The following is a 16,219-nucleotide window of genomic DNA, read 5'->3' on the forward strand; positions in this document are numbered from 1 at the left end:
TATAGAAACGCACACGCGCACACACACACACAGAGGAGATGAAAGTGTGAATGAGCTGTTTTGGGAAATGCAGAGTGGGAGGGAAACTGAGCGCTAAAGTGAAAAACAGAAAGACGGGAACAGATGTGATAAAACAAATGCCTGCTATACTTGCAATGTTGGTGATTATTTTAGACCGCAGTCATCTTTACACTTACTGTAAACCTCAAAACAAATCACAATCTGTCATGTTGGCTGGCCTTTTCGTTACACTGCAGAAAATAAATGAATCATATCCGCTATTATAATACACACACTTTATAATAATCTACTGCCTGTCGCTTTAGATTGAACATCCCTACATAAATCCTTAGTCAAAATGTTAAATGTTCATTCATTTAGATAAAAGTGGCTGCTAAATGAATAAATGTAAATATATATAAATAGTTTTGTAAGCAACTAGAACTACTTTGTCATTACAGCACCTAATTCAATATGATCTACCGATTTGTCTTATGAATAAACAGTGTATAGTCATCATGACAATTGGCTTAAACTATAAATGATAGAACAGCGATCAAGTCAGTGAAACTGATATGCAAGCGTAAAGCGTATGAGGATCCAATGCTATATCACAGATTAGTTAGCAAGGGGTTCCAGCAGACCAATCACAGCGGTTGTGTGCATTGTTCATTTTTTTTGGTGGGCATAGAGCTAGCCTGGTCCAACCAGACTCTCGTACTTTCATTTCATTTGTACAGAGAGTCTGGCCACGCTCCATTGCAAAGCATTACTTCTGTTAAGGAGGGTCCTCTTTTGAAGTTTAAAACTATTGGATCTGCCCAGAGTCACTCAGGATCTGCCATAGGCGATCGCTAACGTGTGGTCGTGACGTATATCATGCGCCGAAACTGGCCGGAAACAACAAGTCCGAATGATCAGACCAACAAAACTTGGCAAACATTGTTCTTGCTCCGTATTTAACTTCTGTATATTCGGCAGTTTTGCAACAACGGACCGAATAGCTTTTCTCACGTCTTTCTCCGCTGCCATTACTGAACTACAACTCAAACTGACGCACGACCTCAACGTCATCGTTCTTAGCCAACCCCCTCTGTTCGCTGATTGGACCTGCAGATTTTTGCAGGAGAAAACAAAACTCTACACAGCAGTCCCAGACGCAGTACTGAAGCGAAATGAAAATTAAGCGGAAGCAATAGGAGGGCGGAGCCAGGCTAGCACAGAGCAGGGCTTCCCAAACTTTTAATTTTGCAACCTACTTAACTTTTCCCCGCCAGCGTTTTTTAAAAAAGTTGCCAGCCAGCGCCAGCACTTTTCATGATTTTCACAAGAGTTTAATGCCTTCCAGAAAATGTTCTTCTTAAAGCTCATGTAACACGCTGTTTCTGCATTTCTGATGTTAATCTGGAGTACCTATAGAGTAGTATGACATCCTTTATATCTCTGAAGAGTCTTTGTTTAATCAGATTTATAAAAGAAAGATTAGCTTTACCGAATCTTTCCGATAACGTACGAAAAATGAAGAAGGAGGAGTTATTCCGCAGGAGGAGCGAGTACGAGTCATGCAACACTATACAACACTGTTTTAACTTATGATTCACTACATGTTCGTGTCATTTATATAATATGCACGCGACTATTTCCAACATAAGACAGAAGTCTTACTTACCGCGTGCGACTCGTCATGACCTGGTTGGGAAAATCCCCTGTATCAAACACACATGCAAAACTCCGCTGCTACCCCGGATAATAAACTATATCCATTGTTTTCATAAGGCTGGATTTCTTCTCCTTACATCCAAAAACACACTTCTTCTTTCGTGCCATTGTTGACTTTTGAAATTAAACAAAGCTGAGTGGCGTGATAAGCTGTTAGCAGCTCTAGCGTCTCCCGCTGACTGACGGCTGGGCGGGGTTTTCCGGGGAAGTTTTCCGGTGGAAGCCCATATAAAGAAGTGATACGTATCGAAAACCCCTGAAACGTCAGTTAGAACTAGGGATGCACCGAATCCAGGATTCGGATTCGGCCAAATACTGGGCTTTTTGACGGGGTTCGGGTTCGGCCGAATCCTAGATTTTTTTTCCACCGAACCGAACCCTAGGCTTGCGCTACGTTAGTCGACGTCACACGGCCGTTGATTACACACATCGGGTGCTGACGTGGAGATGAGCTTTTTCTTTCGGTGAGCCTTAGGGGCTAGACACACCAAAACTTTTAAACACGGCTGAAAACGCCTTGAGAAATGCCAGTTGTTTTTCAGCCGAGCGCTTGGTAGCTGTGATGCTTCAGCTGTGAGCCGGTTGGTTGCTGTGGTAATGTCCCGCCCCTCCTCCACTGTAATTGGACGGCCGTGTGAAAACTGACATTGACGAGCGGAGCTTCTCACTCAAAGTTATAGTTTTCAGCGCGGAGATGCTTGCTTATTGGAAAAACGAGCGTGTCGCAACGCATCGCTTTCATTATGCATAGGCTTATGGTAATTGTCAAAATAGTTTTCCAACTTGTCATCCTGGCATAATGTACAGTTAAAATAAATAAAATGAAAAATACACTGCTGTGGACGTTGTTTACTTCATTAATGTGCTTTACTGTGTTAATGGAATAAGGATGCGAGTAGGATTCGGTATTCGGTTTCGGATTCGGCCGAATCTTAAACGGTGGATTCGGGATTCGGCCGAACCTAAAAAATCTGGATTCGGTGCATCCCTAGTTAGAACTGTAATCGAAAAAAACTTGCCGAAACTTGTACGAACCCTGGCGAAGTGCATTCGGCATAGAAATACTCTTTAACACGTCCAACTGCTGTTTTGACACTTTGCCTACGTTTAGCATGAGGAAACAACTCTATAACTGTGTTAATAAGTCAGAATGCTTGAAATACCATTAACCCCCCCTCCCTTTAAAATATATAAACATACAATATATCAAAGGAAAGAACAGACCCTAACATTTCACCCTACCTTCATTAGTTTTCTTTTATCACCTCTCAAATATGGGTAGGTTTCTTCAAAAACACCAAATTTTGAGCAAAAAGCTGAGATAATTCAATTTTTTTTAATGACTTTTGATAGAGTTCAGATTCAGAGCGATCTTCAAAACTTGCACGGACATACACCTAGGGTGATACTTCCGGGTTTTATAAGTTGCGGACCTGCCAACTGGTGGATAATAGCGGTATTGCAGAAAGCCGGAAATACTCGTCATTGGCAAGGAAGCGGTTTCTCTCGTCAGTGGTGGCGAAAGAGTTAAACGGGTACACTAAAAAATCCAGAGTTATTTTCAACTCAGCATTGGGTCAAAAAGGGATGACCCCAACAGCTGGGTTGAAATTAACTCAGAAAATGTTTATATTTGACCCAATAATGGGTTAAAACAACCAAGCATAGGTTAAATAACAATCCAGCGAGCTGAGCTCATCCCTTTTTGACCAAGTGCTGGGTTAAAAATAATTCTTTTTTATAACTTTTTATAGTGCATAATCTATGCCAGGACCCACCAATATAAACATAACATTTTTGTATGAAAATAGAGAACACAAGAGCCGTACACTCAACGCAGAAGTATAATTTAGCCCTAAAGGACATTATTGATGTCGACCATTTTTCAGCCCTATAGTGACAGTGACAGCAGCAGTGTTCATGTAGCTCAATTGTTTCAGTATTGCAATAGCAGGGCAAAGGTTGTGGGATCGAATCCTTGGCATGGCCTTTAAAAGTTGCTTTAGATAAAAGTGAATGCATAAATGTAAATTATTGGCTGGATGGCCACTGCTTGCATGGAATGATAACTTGCCTTTCATGACATCATGCTTTAAAAAACATATTTTAAAGCAACACCAAAGAGTTTTTTTTTTACCTTAAAATAACGTTTCCAAAAAGTTTCAGTGGTTCATTCACTCAAAACAGGGTGAACGGCACTTTCACATTCGCTTTGCAGCCCTCTATCGGCCAAAACCGCACTAAAGAAGTTTCCAACCGTCGGGTAGTGGTCCTGTAGTTTGAGTGAAAACTACAAAAACTTGCTTTACGGCAGACCTACAATCCAATCAGAGCCGGCTATGCTGCAGTATTTACAACAGTGGTAATGAACAATTACGCTTCTAACCTGTAGGGGGAGCAAAGAGCAAAAACTCTTCAGTGTTGCTTTAAGCACCTTCTGACTGTGACACCCATACCTGAAAAATTATGGCTGTGCAGACATCATAAAGCTCATAAGATCAGTTTCATAACCCAGAGCGACACTGAAAACCATTGATCAAGCTTTACCATTTGTCAGGATGTAACATTAGGGGTTATCAGATGGCCGTCACAATCAATACTATTGTTCCTGTTTGTGGCCGGCTGACTTCTCTGTCCAACCTCGCAACGCCCATCTGAACCTGTATGAATCACTATTCCAAAGGGCAAAAAAAACGGACGAATCGAACGGCAACAGACTATTTATATATTATGTCTGAAAAGTAGAAGGAAACCAGAGAAAAGTCACCACCCGAGGGGACCCGAGAGGTCTTGTGCTGAAAAACGAGACACATTGCTTATATTGGCACCACAGAGTTTCCCGAGAGCCCGGAGCTAACCCATAAGTGACCCAACACATGGCAACCATATAGAAGTGGATAGAAAACTTGCCATTTTCAGACGATCATAAGGCTAAAAGTGGCATAGTACTTACTTTAACTATATGCTTAAATGAGTATATATGTATATTTTATAGACTTACATTAGTAGCGCTTTTATCTCTAAGTGCTTTAAACTGCATGTATATTTAGAATATGTTGTTGTTTGCTTTTAATTTTTACAAGCTGCTTTTTAAATAGCATTTAAAATGCATCATGGTTAAATAATATACAGTATATATTTTATGTGTGTGCATATGGATGCCCGGTAGCTTTTTCCGAGCTGTGTTTCAAACGCTTCGTCTCCGTCTTTATATCCTTGTGTATTTATTTTGCAGTTCCACAGCAAAAACTATGCATTCAAATTAAATTTAAGAATAGCATGTACCCCTCAATTATATCTCAATTAGGTAAACATTGTCTCAGGTTTCTCAAGTGTTATTATGTGAATGTATGTATATAGAGTGGGCACAACTGATACCCACTGATGATGCTATTATGTTTCCTAGCAACCGAAATGCAATGTTAAAGACCTTACAACACAACAGGCAGCTCAATGTGCACTAAAACAATGAGAGAGAGAGAGAGAGAGAGAGAGAGAGAGATCCAGTAGATGCAGCAGGTGCAACCTAGCCCTCACATTATCAGTGTTTCTCTACAAACTATTGCACACAAAATAAACAGAACTTTACCTGAAATATCATGTTACTGGTGCATTACACATTCAAAAAGTACAGTTTTGCACCTAAACAGTTAACAAAGAGTGCATATTAGTAGCTCAAATGTGCATATTAGTATCTCATCATGGTACATATTGATACCAAAATGGTACATATAAGGACGTTTTTAAAGGGTACTGGGGTACATATGCTGAGATGACTATAAGTAAATCCATTTACAAATTGATTTCCTGAAAAGTGTAAGCACAAGCTATAAAACCATTGATCTGTTTATTTGAAAATCCAGTCCTGTGCGACGGCAACATCGACTGAACCAACCGAGTTTAAAATATTAATTTTGCATTTCCATAAGTGGGATAGATATTACACTCTGCAGCTTTAAATTGAAAGAAAATACAATAAACAGACGAGTAAAATTGCACAACATGTAGAGATGGAAACAGCGGGGTAATAAAGTTTAAATCTCAGCTGTTGTAAAGTGTTTACAGATCCTTTCCGTTTTGTTTTCAAGGATTTTTTTAGTGTGATTGTCCTCATAAAGACTGCATTGACTACTAAATCTGCATGAGACTGAACTTATATTTCATTCACCTTTTTAAGTGAGAATTCACGGCACTCTTGAAACTATCATAACAAGAGATGAAACAGTAGATCAAGTTATTTTCATGTGTGATATCTCACTTTTTTTAGCTGTCATTCACACGCGCACACATCTGCCTAAAGATGTTAAACAGCACAAGTATCTAGTCACATATCTGCACTTTTGTTTTACTGTCAATTTTTAAGGATGACGCTAGACTTTTTTGAAGTCACGTGGTACCTTATACACATTTATTAACAGAAACTAATATGCTGTATATACTATATATAATGCAGTTAATCATTTATTCATGATGCAAATGGTTGTGTTCGACTGTTAAGCAACAAATATACTTGCCACATTATTATAAATTAATACTCGGTTGTAAGCGTAGCTCACTTCAGAATTATTTAAGGCATAAGGAAAAATACATTTAAAAGGCATTATATCTGTACATAAACAGGCTTCAAAAGTTACAAACACAACAATTAATTTATTATTATCTCATTACACTGTGTACTGAAGCATACATATACAGCAGGTCTTTTGAGTTTGCAGTGTTAGTTTACCATGATACACTGTCAGAAAAAAACTGTCAAGGATGACTATATGACTAGTGCAAGTTATGTGGGAATGTTAATGTGAAACTATGATGGGCAAACACGCCAACTATCATCATGAAAGCTAGCGCTATCGGCCATATGTCTGACTATATCGTCAGTAGAAAATAGTATTGTCTATCGGCACAACCCTACACTGGGGTGATTTCCTTTCAAAATGTACTTTAGCTTTGGACCTAATAATTTTATATAAGTACTTCAGAGGTAAATTTTGGTAACAAATGAAAGGGATAGTTCACCCAAAAATGAAAATTCTGTTGTCATTTACTCATCCTCATGTTGCTCTAAACCTGTATGAGTGTCTTTACTCTGTTGAACACAAAAGAAGATTTTTTGAAAAAGTGATGGTAAGCACACAGTTGGCGGTACCCAATGACCTCCATAGTATTTTTTCTTATTATGAAAGGCAATAGGTACCATTGACTGCATGCTTACCATTTTTATCAAAATATCTTATTTTGTGTTCAAAAAAAAAAAGTCATACAAGAACAACATGAGGGTCAGTAATTTTTTTTTTTGGGTGAAGTATCCCTTCAAATGGTATTGCTCCAATGACTGCTGGGGTACATATTTTGACCAATATTTCGAACAGTGTATAAACTGTATATTTTGACTCTTAGAATAATAATTTCATTATTTTATGATCCATTACAAAACAGGACACTAAATTCTTTCCCCGCCGTTGACGAGTTATCTCGTCAATTAAGAGAAAACTTTTGCATAAAATAAAATGGGTTCCTAATGAGGTTTTATGTTAATCTGTAATACCTCGATCATCAGTGTTGGGAAACGTTACTTGTAATGCATTACAATATTAAGTTACTCCCCCAAAAAGTAACTAATTGCGTTACTTAGTTACTTTTCATGGAAAGTAATACTTACGTTACTTTTGCATTACTTTTTTACTTTGCTGAGGCTTTATCTCTTTCGGGCCTTGCAGGTGTTTTTTATGACTGTGAAAGTTCTGCATTCAAAAATTGCATATTTCCATCCCAAAAATGTCAATCTCAGTTTATGACCAAAACTGTTCCCACGCACGCACGTGTAGTGCGCGTAATTCTATGTGACTATGCTCAGTTTAATTCACTACATGTTTTTTTTTTATCAAATTAATTACACTGAAAAGTAACTTGCGTTACTTTTTTAAAAAAGTAACTCAAATATTAAGGTGTACATTTTTAAAGTAAGGCGTTACTTTACTTACTTTAACCTTAACAATATTAATGCAAACTTGGGTGTCCCACGTAATGCACGTTACTTGTAATGGGTTTCCCCCAACACTGGCAATTATCCACTAGAGGCGCACTTACCCAATTTATAAAAAAACTGAAGCAAATTTTTTTTTACTAATTTTAAACTCTGTGTATGTTTTGATAATCGTTCTGAATCTAATCTCTAACAAAATTTCTTTACAAAAATGCAATTATTTCAGCTTTTTGCTACAGGCTTGTGCACAATTCAGAATTGAATTGAGAATGACTCCTTAATTCCAATTTAATTCTTGAATTTGAATTGAATTTGAATTGATGTCAAAAACAGGATTTAGAATTTGAATTAAAGGAAGCAGAATTGCAATTCAATAAAAATTCAAAGAAATTCATACACATATTATACAGTAAGTGAAGTGTTAAAAATGAAGCTTTCAGTATATGACAGATATGATTGCATTACATATTCTATAAATTAAATAAGTTTGAACTACTTGTACAGATAAAATTAACAGGAAATGTTTTCCCCCAGCAATTCATGTTAAAAACTCTAGTCACATAACAAATAATTAAGTTAGATTTTTTTATAATTGTAATTTTATGGAACACGATGGAACATGACTTAATTTCCCAGAATGCTTTACTTTAACCGGGTATTTAAAATGGTTGCCAAACAATTTTCCAAAGTAACTTTCCTAACACTGAATGTATGTGAGATTATTTCTGTTGTGTGACTGTGGATTTTCTTTGAATTGCCATGAATTTAATTCCACTTCCTGTCATTCCAATTCCAATTCCAATTCAAATTCAAATTCCAATTCATGAATTGAATGGAGGCCAATTCTGAAATTCTGAATTGTGCACAAGCCTGTTTTGCTATACATTTTTTATTTATTTTTTTAGAAAAATACTCATGTTTAAGAGTTTATGAGCAGAGATAAAAATATAGATAGAATGAAACGTTTTTCTTATTTTGTTTGTTTGCTTATTGTTTGTTTGAAAGCAGAGGGTCTGTTCTTTTATTTGATATATGTGTATGTATAAAAATTTTCCTGGAAGGAATTTTGTGAAACTTTTGTGAAAATCACAAAAAATGCTGGCGGGCAACTTTTCAAAAAACGACTGGCGAGGAATGAGTTAAAATCAATGCCATAACAAAAATACAATCACAAAAATACATATGAGACGCAGTTACCACAGTTACAGAATTTGCACGCATCCGAGTCCACTCCACATAAAATAACCCCTTGTGCGGGTCTTGAACTGCACAGTAAAGAGCTTTTTTGTTGCTTCATGATATCACTGAAACCATAACTCAACGTGTGCTGCAATGCAGCAAGGGAATAAGACAGAGAGAGCGAGAGAACGATGAAGAGAGTTTTAAAGGTAAATAGACTGTCAGAGTGAAAATGGCTCTCTGCTGAGAGCAGCAGATGGATACTGTCTCAGAGGCTGTGTCCTGGTTCTGTGATGAGAAATACAGGAGGATTCCTGTTCTCCACCCCCCCCCCCCCCATTTTATTCCTTCTCTTTCACTTTCTCTTGTCTCTTCATCAAAAACGGACCAGATGGAATCCAGTTGTGATTTAGGCCACTAAACTTACAATGTCTTTCAGACCTTCATGTTTCTCTACAAAAACTCTGCACACCAGAGAACAGAACAACAGAGCCAATGCTTCTCTCGGGTCCGTGGACAAAAGACGAGACAGTCAAAAAGAGAAGCTAAGAAAGACAAATCATAGCCGAGACATAAAAAGACATCGTGGCCTGGAGATTTTTTTGTATGGATGACTGACAACCTAGAGCATGTTTATATGTGTACAGAGGAACATGTTATCATGTATTAGAACATTGGTTCTCAACTCCAGTCCTCGGGACCCACTGCTCTGGATATTGTGCATGTCTCCCTTATTTAACACACCTGATTCAGACCATCAGCTCATTAGGATAGATTCCATGAACTGAACTGAGTGTGTCAGATACGAGAGACATCCAAAATGTGCAGAGCAGTGGGTCCCGAGGACTGGAGTTGAGAACCACCACCATTTTCATATGAGAAACGGCTATGCTTATTATGGTGTCTGTAATCCTGCCTTACAAGAAGTTAAAACGGAAGCCAAACCCTACTGAAAAGACCTGCTAAAACCAGACTAAGCTGGTTGGCTGGTTTTAGTTGGTCTCCCAGCCTGGGGTAAGCTGGTATAGGAGGCTGGTTTTAGAGGGCTTTTAGTCACTTTTTTAGTTGATCAAGCTGGTGGGTCCCAACGTTACTTACTTCTAATCCAGCAGTGCGTTCTCCATTGTTCTTCTTGGGTAACGTTAAAGATAAATGCATCTCTTCCTTAATGTCGAGACATAAATGAAGATATTCCTCACGTGTGTGAATAAAGTTTATAATCCAAACATGCGGTAAAAAGTCTTTAAATCTGATCAAACTTTACGCTTTGCTTGTTATGGTTGAACAGCTCGTGTCTTCATTACCATGTCAACAGCTGTGGGCGTGACCAAATTAAAGATAATGAAGTCAGCCAGGAAAAACGGTAGCTACTCTCTTTACTTCAATGCAGATTACATAAACTGGCAATATTTGTTTTCGATTATATTTAGCTTGTTTAAAAGTAAACATTTCAGGCTTTCTTTGGATGTGTGTATCATGCTTGTGTGACGAGTAATCGCGGAGTTTCAATAGATTTTTGTAACGTGTTTTGAGAGACAGAAATGTCTGGATGGACACCCTGTTTATTTTCTTTATTTGACAAAAACACAAAGATCTGTTGTTATTGTGAATGAACACATATTAAAGAAGACCCTTTACCGTTTCAAATGATGTCAAACACGTAAGTGTATGATTATTAATGATGGAGTATTTTAAGTTGATTCTGCCATGATAAGGAAAAAACACGTCAAAACGCGGCCCCGCGTTTTTGGACCCCAGGGGGTTAAACCAGCTTAGTCAAGCTTTTTCCAGCCTGACCAGCAAAAAAAAGGATCCAAAATCCACCCTGCTACACTAGAGTTGTAGATGATAGATGATAGTATTGTGTATCGACGATCACCAGACGTATCGCCAATATCAAGCTTTCATGAGGATAGTTGGCGATAGGTTATATTATTATCATCATTGTTTCACATAACATGCGCATTGCATGCTTTTCCTCGCATGAGAGAGTTTGTGGGCTTCACTTTGCGCGAGAGAACTTGTAACATGCACAGATTCCTTCTCGCACGCACCGGGGCCTCATTTATCAAGCGTGCAGAAGTGTGCGTAAAGTGTGCGTACGAACAGTTTTACGCAAAGTCATTGTGAATTACGCGTTGTGAATTAGGCGGAAAGTTTTCGGGAGAAGTTCAAGTGTGCATATAAATACAAAAAACATACGCAATTATTAGTGAATGAGACCCATTTTCTCATTTCATATAGTGTAAATGACAATAAAGTTTCTGACGATTCGTAGATTTCCGGTATTTTATTTTTAATTATATTGTATTATTATATATATTTTTTTAATTCGGTGGCACCTAAGCTTGCATGGCCTCACAGGATGGTAAAGAATAGACGAATGGACACCTATTGCATTGCCATACTACATGCATTGCATACTAATTTCGCCTACTACAGTATATAGTATGGACGTAGGCAAAAGATCTGCCTAAAAGTTAAAGGGCCAATCAGCTGTGTGTACTTCAAAACGCACCTGAACCTGATCTACTCATATAGATAGAAGTTATATTGGCATGAAAAGTAATGTGTTTAAATTAGTGATGCACCGATGTATCGGCCATCGATATTTATCGGCCGATTTTTGATGAATTTGAAACCATCGGCATATCAGCAATAGCACGAGAAAGGCCGATACCGATTGTTTATTAATTAACTGCATAAAGAAATCCATTATATGTAAAAAATGAGTTGATGTTGTTAATAAAATAAATGCTGAATAGCAAAAACCACCTTTGAAGGTTGTCATGCTGTCTTATTATATTTGTTTTAGCTTAATTTGTGCATCTCTTATTATGTTGGTCAGTTGAATGTTAATTAGATCCAATCCATGTTCAGTAAAAATAATTTGATGCAGAAATAAACTAGCTAATAGACCAACTGTATAGTATTGTATACAAGTGTTTAATATCGGTATCGGCCAGAAGTTGTCTGTTTAAATCGGAATCGGTATCGGCCCAAAAAATCCTATCGGTGCATCCCTAGTTTAAATCCATTCAGATACGTTTCTGCTGTAAATGAGAAACGATTGAGATATTACTGAGATTTTCTAAATTTACATTTTTCATGATTATTGATCCAATTAGCATTTCTGTGCTTTCTGTGAAGTACACCTGAGGTTTACTCCTGTTTAACTGTATTCGGAAATGAAAACTGTCATTTTTTTGCAGGTGCCATCTAATCAATTCTAAACCTGCAAAACAGCAGACAAAAAAACAAACATACTCTTTGTCACTTTCTCACCTTCAGCTGAGAAAAATAGTGAAAATTGGCTCGTAACGCTGCATGAATATTCATGAGGTGTTGGAGACATTTGTTCACATTGTAATTTTAGGGCTATGAGTATTTTCAGCCTCTCTCACGCTGAGTGAGTGAATTTTATTGTTGACTGTCTGCTCTTTCTGAACTTTTATGTATATTTCATGATGTACATAAGAGGGGCTGGGAGAGTTTTGGCAGACAGTGCACATACATTAGTCAAGCATTCAGAAAAACACACAGTAGAGAAGCAAAGAAAGCAAACACCGTTCTAGCTCAACCCCTTTAAGCTGTTTACATGTGTGTACTATTTACATGTATTGAATGTTTTTTCATTGAGAACGTAATTTGTAAAGCGTCTGTTTACAAACATCCTATGAAATGTGCAAAAGAGCCTTCATTTACAGCAATGATAGCATTCAGAGACATCTGTTGATGCTATACAATGTCAACACATGGACAGCTTTTGAAATGTAAATCCTGTAAGTCTTATAAACAACAAATTGCTGTACTGTTTCCCAACACTGATAAGAGCCGGAAGGTGACCAAGTTCAGACGCAGTTCGACAATGGCACGGTAAATAAAAAATAATTTAAGGGTCTAAAAACAGGTGTATTTTGCACATAACTCTTACCTATAAATGAAAATGTGTGAAAGCAACCTATTTTGCTTTAGGTTCTAAAGGGTTAACCAGAAACATTCTAGTGATGCAAACTTCCCTCATGTTAAGACGTCTTAACAATGTGCAACAGTACTGTATCTGTATTATCAGTGAGGTGGAGGGATTACTATCCTGTCTGACAAAATATATTCTACCAAAGCCTCTTCTTTCTATCTTTGTCGCTCTTTTCTGCCGCGGGATGTTTGACCTCGTCTCTCCTATTGTAGTTTGATATCAGCAGAGGGTCCACAGTTAGAAGTCACAGCAGGTTGTTAAAATACTCGCTTCAGGCAGCACCAAGCCTCATTCTCCTCTATACCATCATCATTTATCTGCTGTAATGTTATTGCTTCTCAATACTTCTGTCTTAATGTCTCTTTTTCTTTCTTTATTGATTTAACAAATACAACATTAAAGGAATTGTTCACAAAAAAATAAAAACTTTATTTTCATTATTTACTCACCCTCATGTTGCTTGAACCCCCAAGCAACATCTTTCAAATCTGCTTTGGGCTCTAAAAAAAATGACGTGGGGTTAGGTTTTTGTTTTTGTGTGAGCTACATTGCAAAAAAAGACTTTGTATTCTTAGTATTTTTGTCTTGTTTTCAGTACAAATATTATATAAAAAAACTTAAATGAGGATGCATTTTCTTCATGAGCAAAATGACTCAAGAAAATAAGTATAGTTTGTAGACCAAAAATATCAAATTTAGGTGAATTTGTGCTTAAAACAAGCAAAAAAATCTGCCAATGGGGTAAGCAAAAAATCTTGAACATTTTTCTTAAACACTAAATTCAAGAAAAATTCAAGAAAAAATTGCTTACCCCATTGGCAGATTTTTGCTTGTTTTATGCACAAAATCACTTAAATTTGATATTTTTGGTATAAAAACTAGACTTATTTTCTTGGGTCGTTTTGCTCATCAAGAAAAAGCATCTTAATTTAAGAATTTTTCGATATTTTATATTTTCACCAGTTTAAAATTTATTTAAAAAAATTGCACTGATTTTATTTGTATTTTTATTTTTGTATTAAAATCTTTAAAAGTCGTTTTCATTCAGTCATGGAAGTAAAATTAGCAGGCTTTTAATTGCTGTAAATGTATGGACAGCCCACAGTACATGATCAGTTTAATCTAAAATAATAATTTACAAATATGCAAGAAAAGGTTTGTGTACTCTAAAAATACTTTATTTGTAACAGACAGGAGATAAAGAATTTACCAACGTGTGAGGAGCTGAAACGTTTTAGCACTCGGACAATGCCGCAAGCGTTTTAAAAAGTATTACTTAAATAAGGTTTTCATCCAACCAAATTCACATATTTAAAAACTTTTGTGTGCTGTCCATGTGTGTGATAAGCAAACACGCGTTGTTGTCTTGTTTATAGGTGCATATTACTAACGCGCTCTTTAAATAACAAAAACAATATTACACTGCAAAAAATATATATTTTCAAGAAAAAAAATTCAACACAAAATTCAAGAAAATTTGCTTACCCCATTGGTGTATTTTTTTGCTTGTTTTATGCAAAAAATCACTTACATTTGATATTTTTGGTCTAAAATCAAGACTTATTTTCTTGGGTCGTTTTGCTCATCAAGAAAAAGCATCTTAATTTAAGAATTTTTCTATATTTTTGCTGAAAACAAGACAAAAATAAAAAAAAAATTTCTTGAAAACAAAAAACATTCAAGAAAACATTTTCTTAGACCAAAAATATCAAGTTTAAGTGATTTTGTGCATAAAACAAGCAAAAAACCTGCCAATGGGGTAAGCAAATTTTTCTTGAATTTTTCTTGAATTTAGTGTTTAAGAAAAATGTTCAAGAAAAATTAGCTTACCCCATTGGCAGATTTTTTTTGCTTGTTTTATTCACAAAATCACTTAAATTTGATATGTTTGGTCTAAAAACAAGACTTATTTCTTGGGTCATTTTCCTCATCAAGAAAAAGCATCTTAATTTAAGAATTTTGCATTGACTTTAGACTTTAGACCAGGTTTTAGTTGGTCAATGGCGTAGTCTATTTTAGTTGCCTCAAAATAGCAACGACAATGCGCCTGAACACACCTCGTTTTCAGACCACGCCCACGGGTGCAAAAATGGGTGCAAATGCATTTGCTATTTAAACAATGTGGCACTAAACGTGAAGTGATAATTGCGCCGTGCTCAAACTAGCAAAAAACACTTTGCATTGCGTCGGGTGTATGATAGGGCTCTGAATTTCTTTACTTTCAGTTGACGGACAGATCTGAACATCATGTTCTGTCGGTTCCACTTTGCTGGCATAAATAATACAGAATTTCGAAGCAGAACCCAGTGCTGATACTGTTATCTAAACCATAATGACATGAAATATGTAGCCTGCTGTTCTCTGATCACACAGTAAAGAAAGTCTCTACCGGTGTATGAAAGTGTCACTACTGGAGACCAGCTGCCATTGATTGAGCACAGCTGTGAGCTATAAGAGAGAGAGAGAGAGAGAGAAAGAGAGAGAGAGAGAGAGAGAGAGAGAGAGAGAGAGGTGCAAAGGGTGTTTTAATTATAATCAGGAACACAATTGCATCAACACTGTGATTGAAGAGCAGCTCAACGCACATGCACACACACCGGAGCACTTTAAATTTGCAACGCACCTTGTCAAGGCAAGTTCGACATTTAAGACCCCACTGGAATACAGAGAGGAGACTCACGGCCCATTTAAGGCATGCCAGTTCACTCGGTAACCGTCTCGGTAATGACCCGGGCTTCCTATGTAGGTAATGCATGTACAGTTCCTACAGCATCTTCTTGAATAAGGAAACAACAAAAACTTTTGTCATGATGAAATATTTTAAATCGTCAATAAAATCTCACCACCATTAAATCCTGACAGGCAAATAACATTTCTGATTAGTTTAAAAGATTGCAATTTACAAAATGCATGCTTGTCAGTTTTATCAAGTAAGTCTCGTATTTCAGTGATATCTGTCAGATGGTCGGTACATTTTCTGAAAATAAAATCCAAGTCTTTTGCACTGCTTGTGCAATTTGTACAAATCAACAGAGCCTCTGCATTACCACGTTATATATTTATGCAGTGCATGCATATGAACTAGTTTTCTACTGTTTGCACTCCAGTCATTTGATTGAGAACGCTGACACTACTGCACCTTTTAAGTGTTCGTTCCTTTCCTTCTGTCATAGTGATTCGTTCCTCTCTCACTACAGTCTTGGTTTAACAACTCTCATTCTTTTGAGATGTCACCTCAAAATAAATATGAGCTGTTTTACTGTCTGAGAGTGAAGAGCTTGCTCCAACATGGAGATTATTCAAGAATCCAGAACATATTTTTTAATCCATGTACATTTTTAAGGGGATTTCAAGTGTTTACT

At 36.9% G+C, this 16,219-nt stretch overlaps 1 protein-coding gene across 5 annotated transcripts in view; it reads left to right on the forward strand.

Moving 5' to 3' along the window:
• LOC129420438 (cadherin-18) overlaps positions 1 to 16,219 on the forward strand; it is a 340,672-nt gene that overhangs the window by 182,928 nt on the left and 141,525 nt on the right. The window contains exon 1 of one of the 5 annotated variants that reach the window (XM_055175342.2): positions 15,426 to 15,603. The exons of 3 other annotated variants lie outside the window; for them this stretch is intronic. The gene's annotated coding sequence lies outside the window, so the exon portion shown is untranslated. Of the gene's footprint in view, positions 1 to 15,425; positions 15,604 to 16,219 lie in introns of those variants that run through there. One more of the 5 variants, XM_055175344.2, reaches the window with a different exon arrangement.

The sequence above is a fragment of the Misgurnus anguillicaudatus genome, chromosome 4 (assembly GCF_027580225.2).
Source record: "Misgurnus anguillicaudatus chromosome 4, ASM2758022v2, whole genome shotgun sequence".
NCBI classification, from domain to species: domain Eukaryota; kingdom Metazoa; phylum Chordata; class Actinopteri; order Cypriniformes; family Cobitidae; genus Misgurnus; species Misgurnus anguillicaudatus.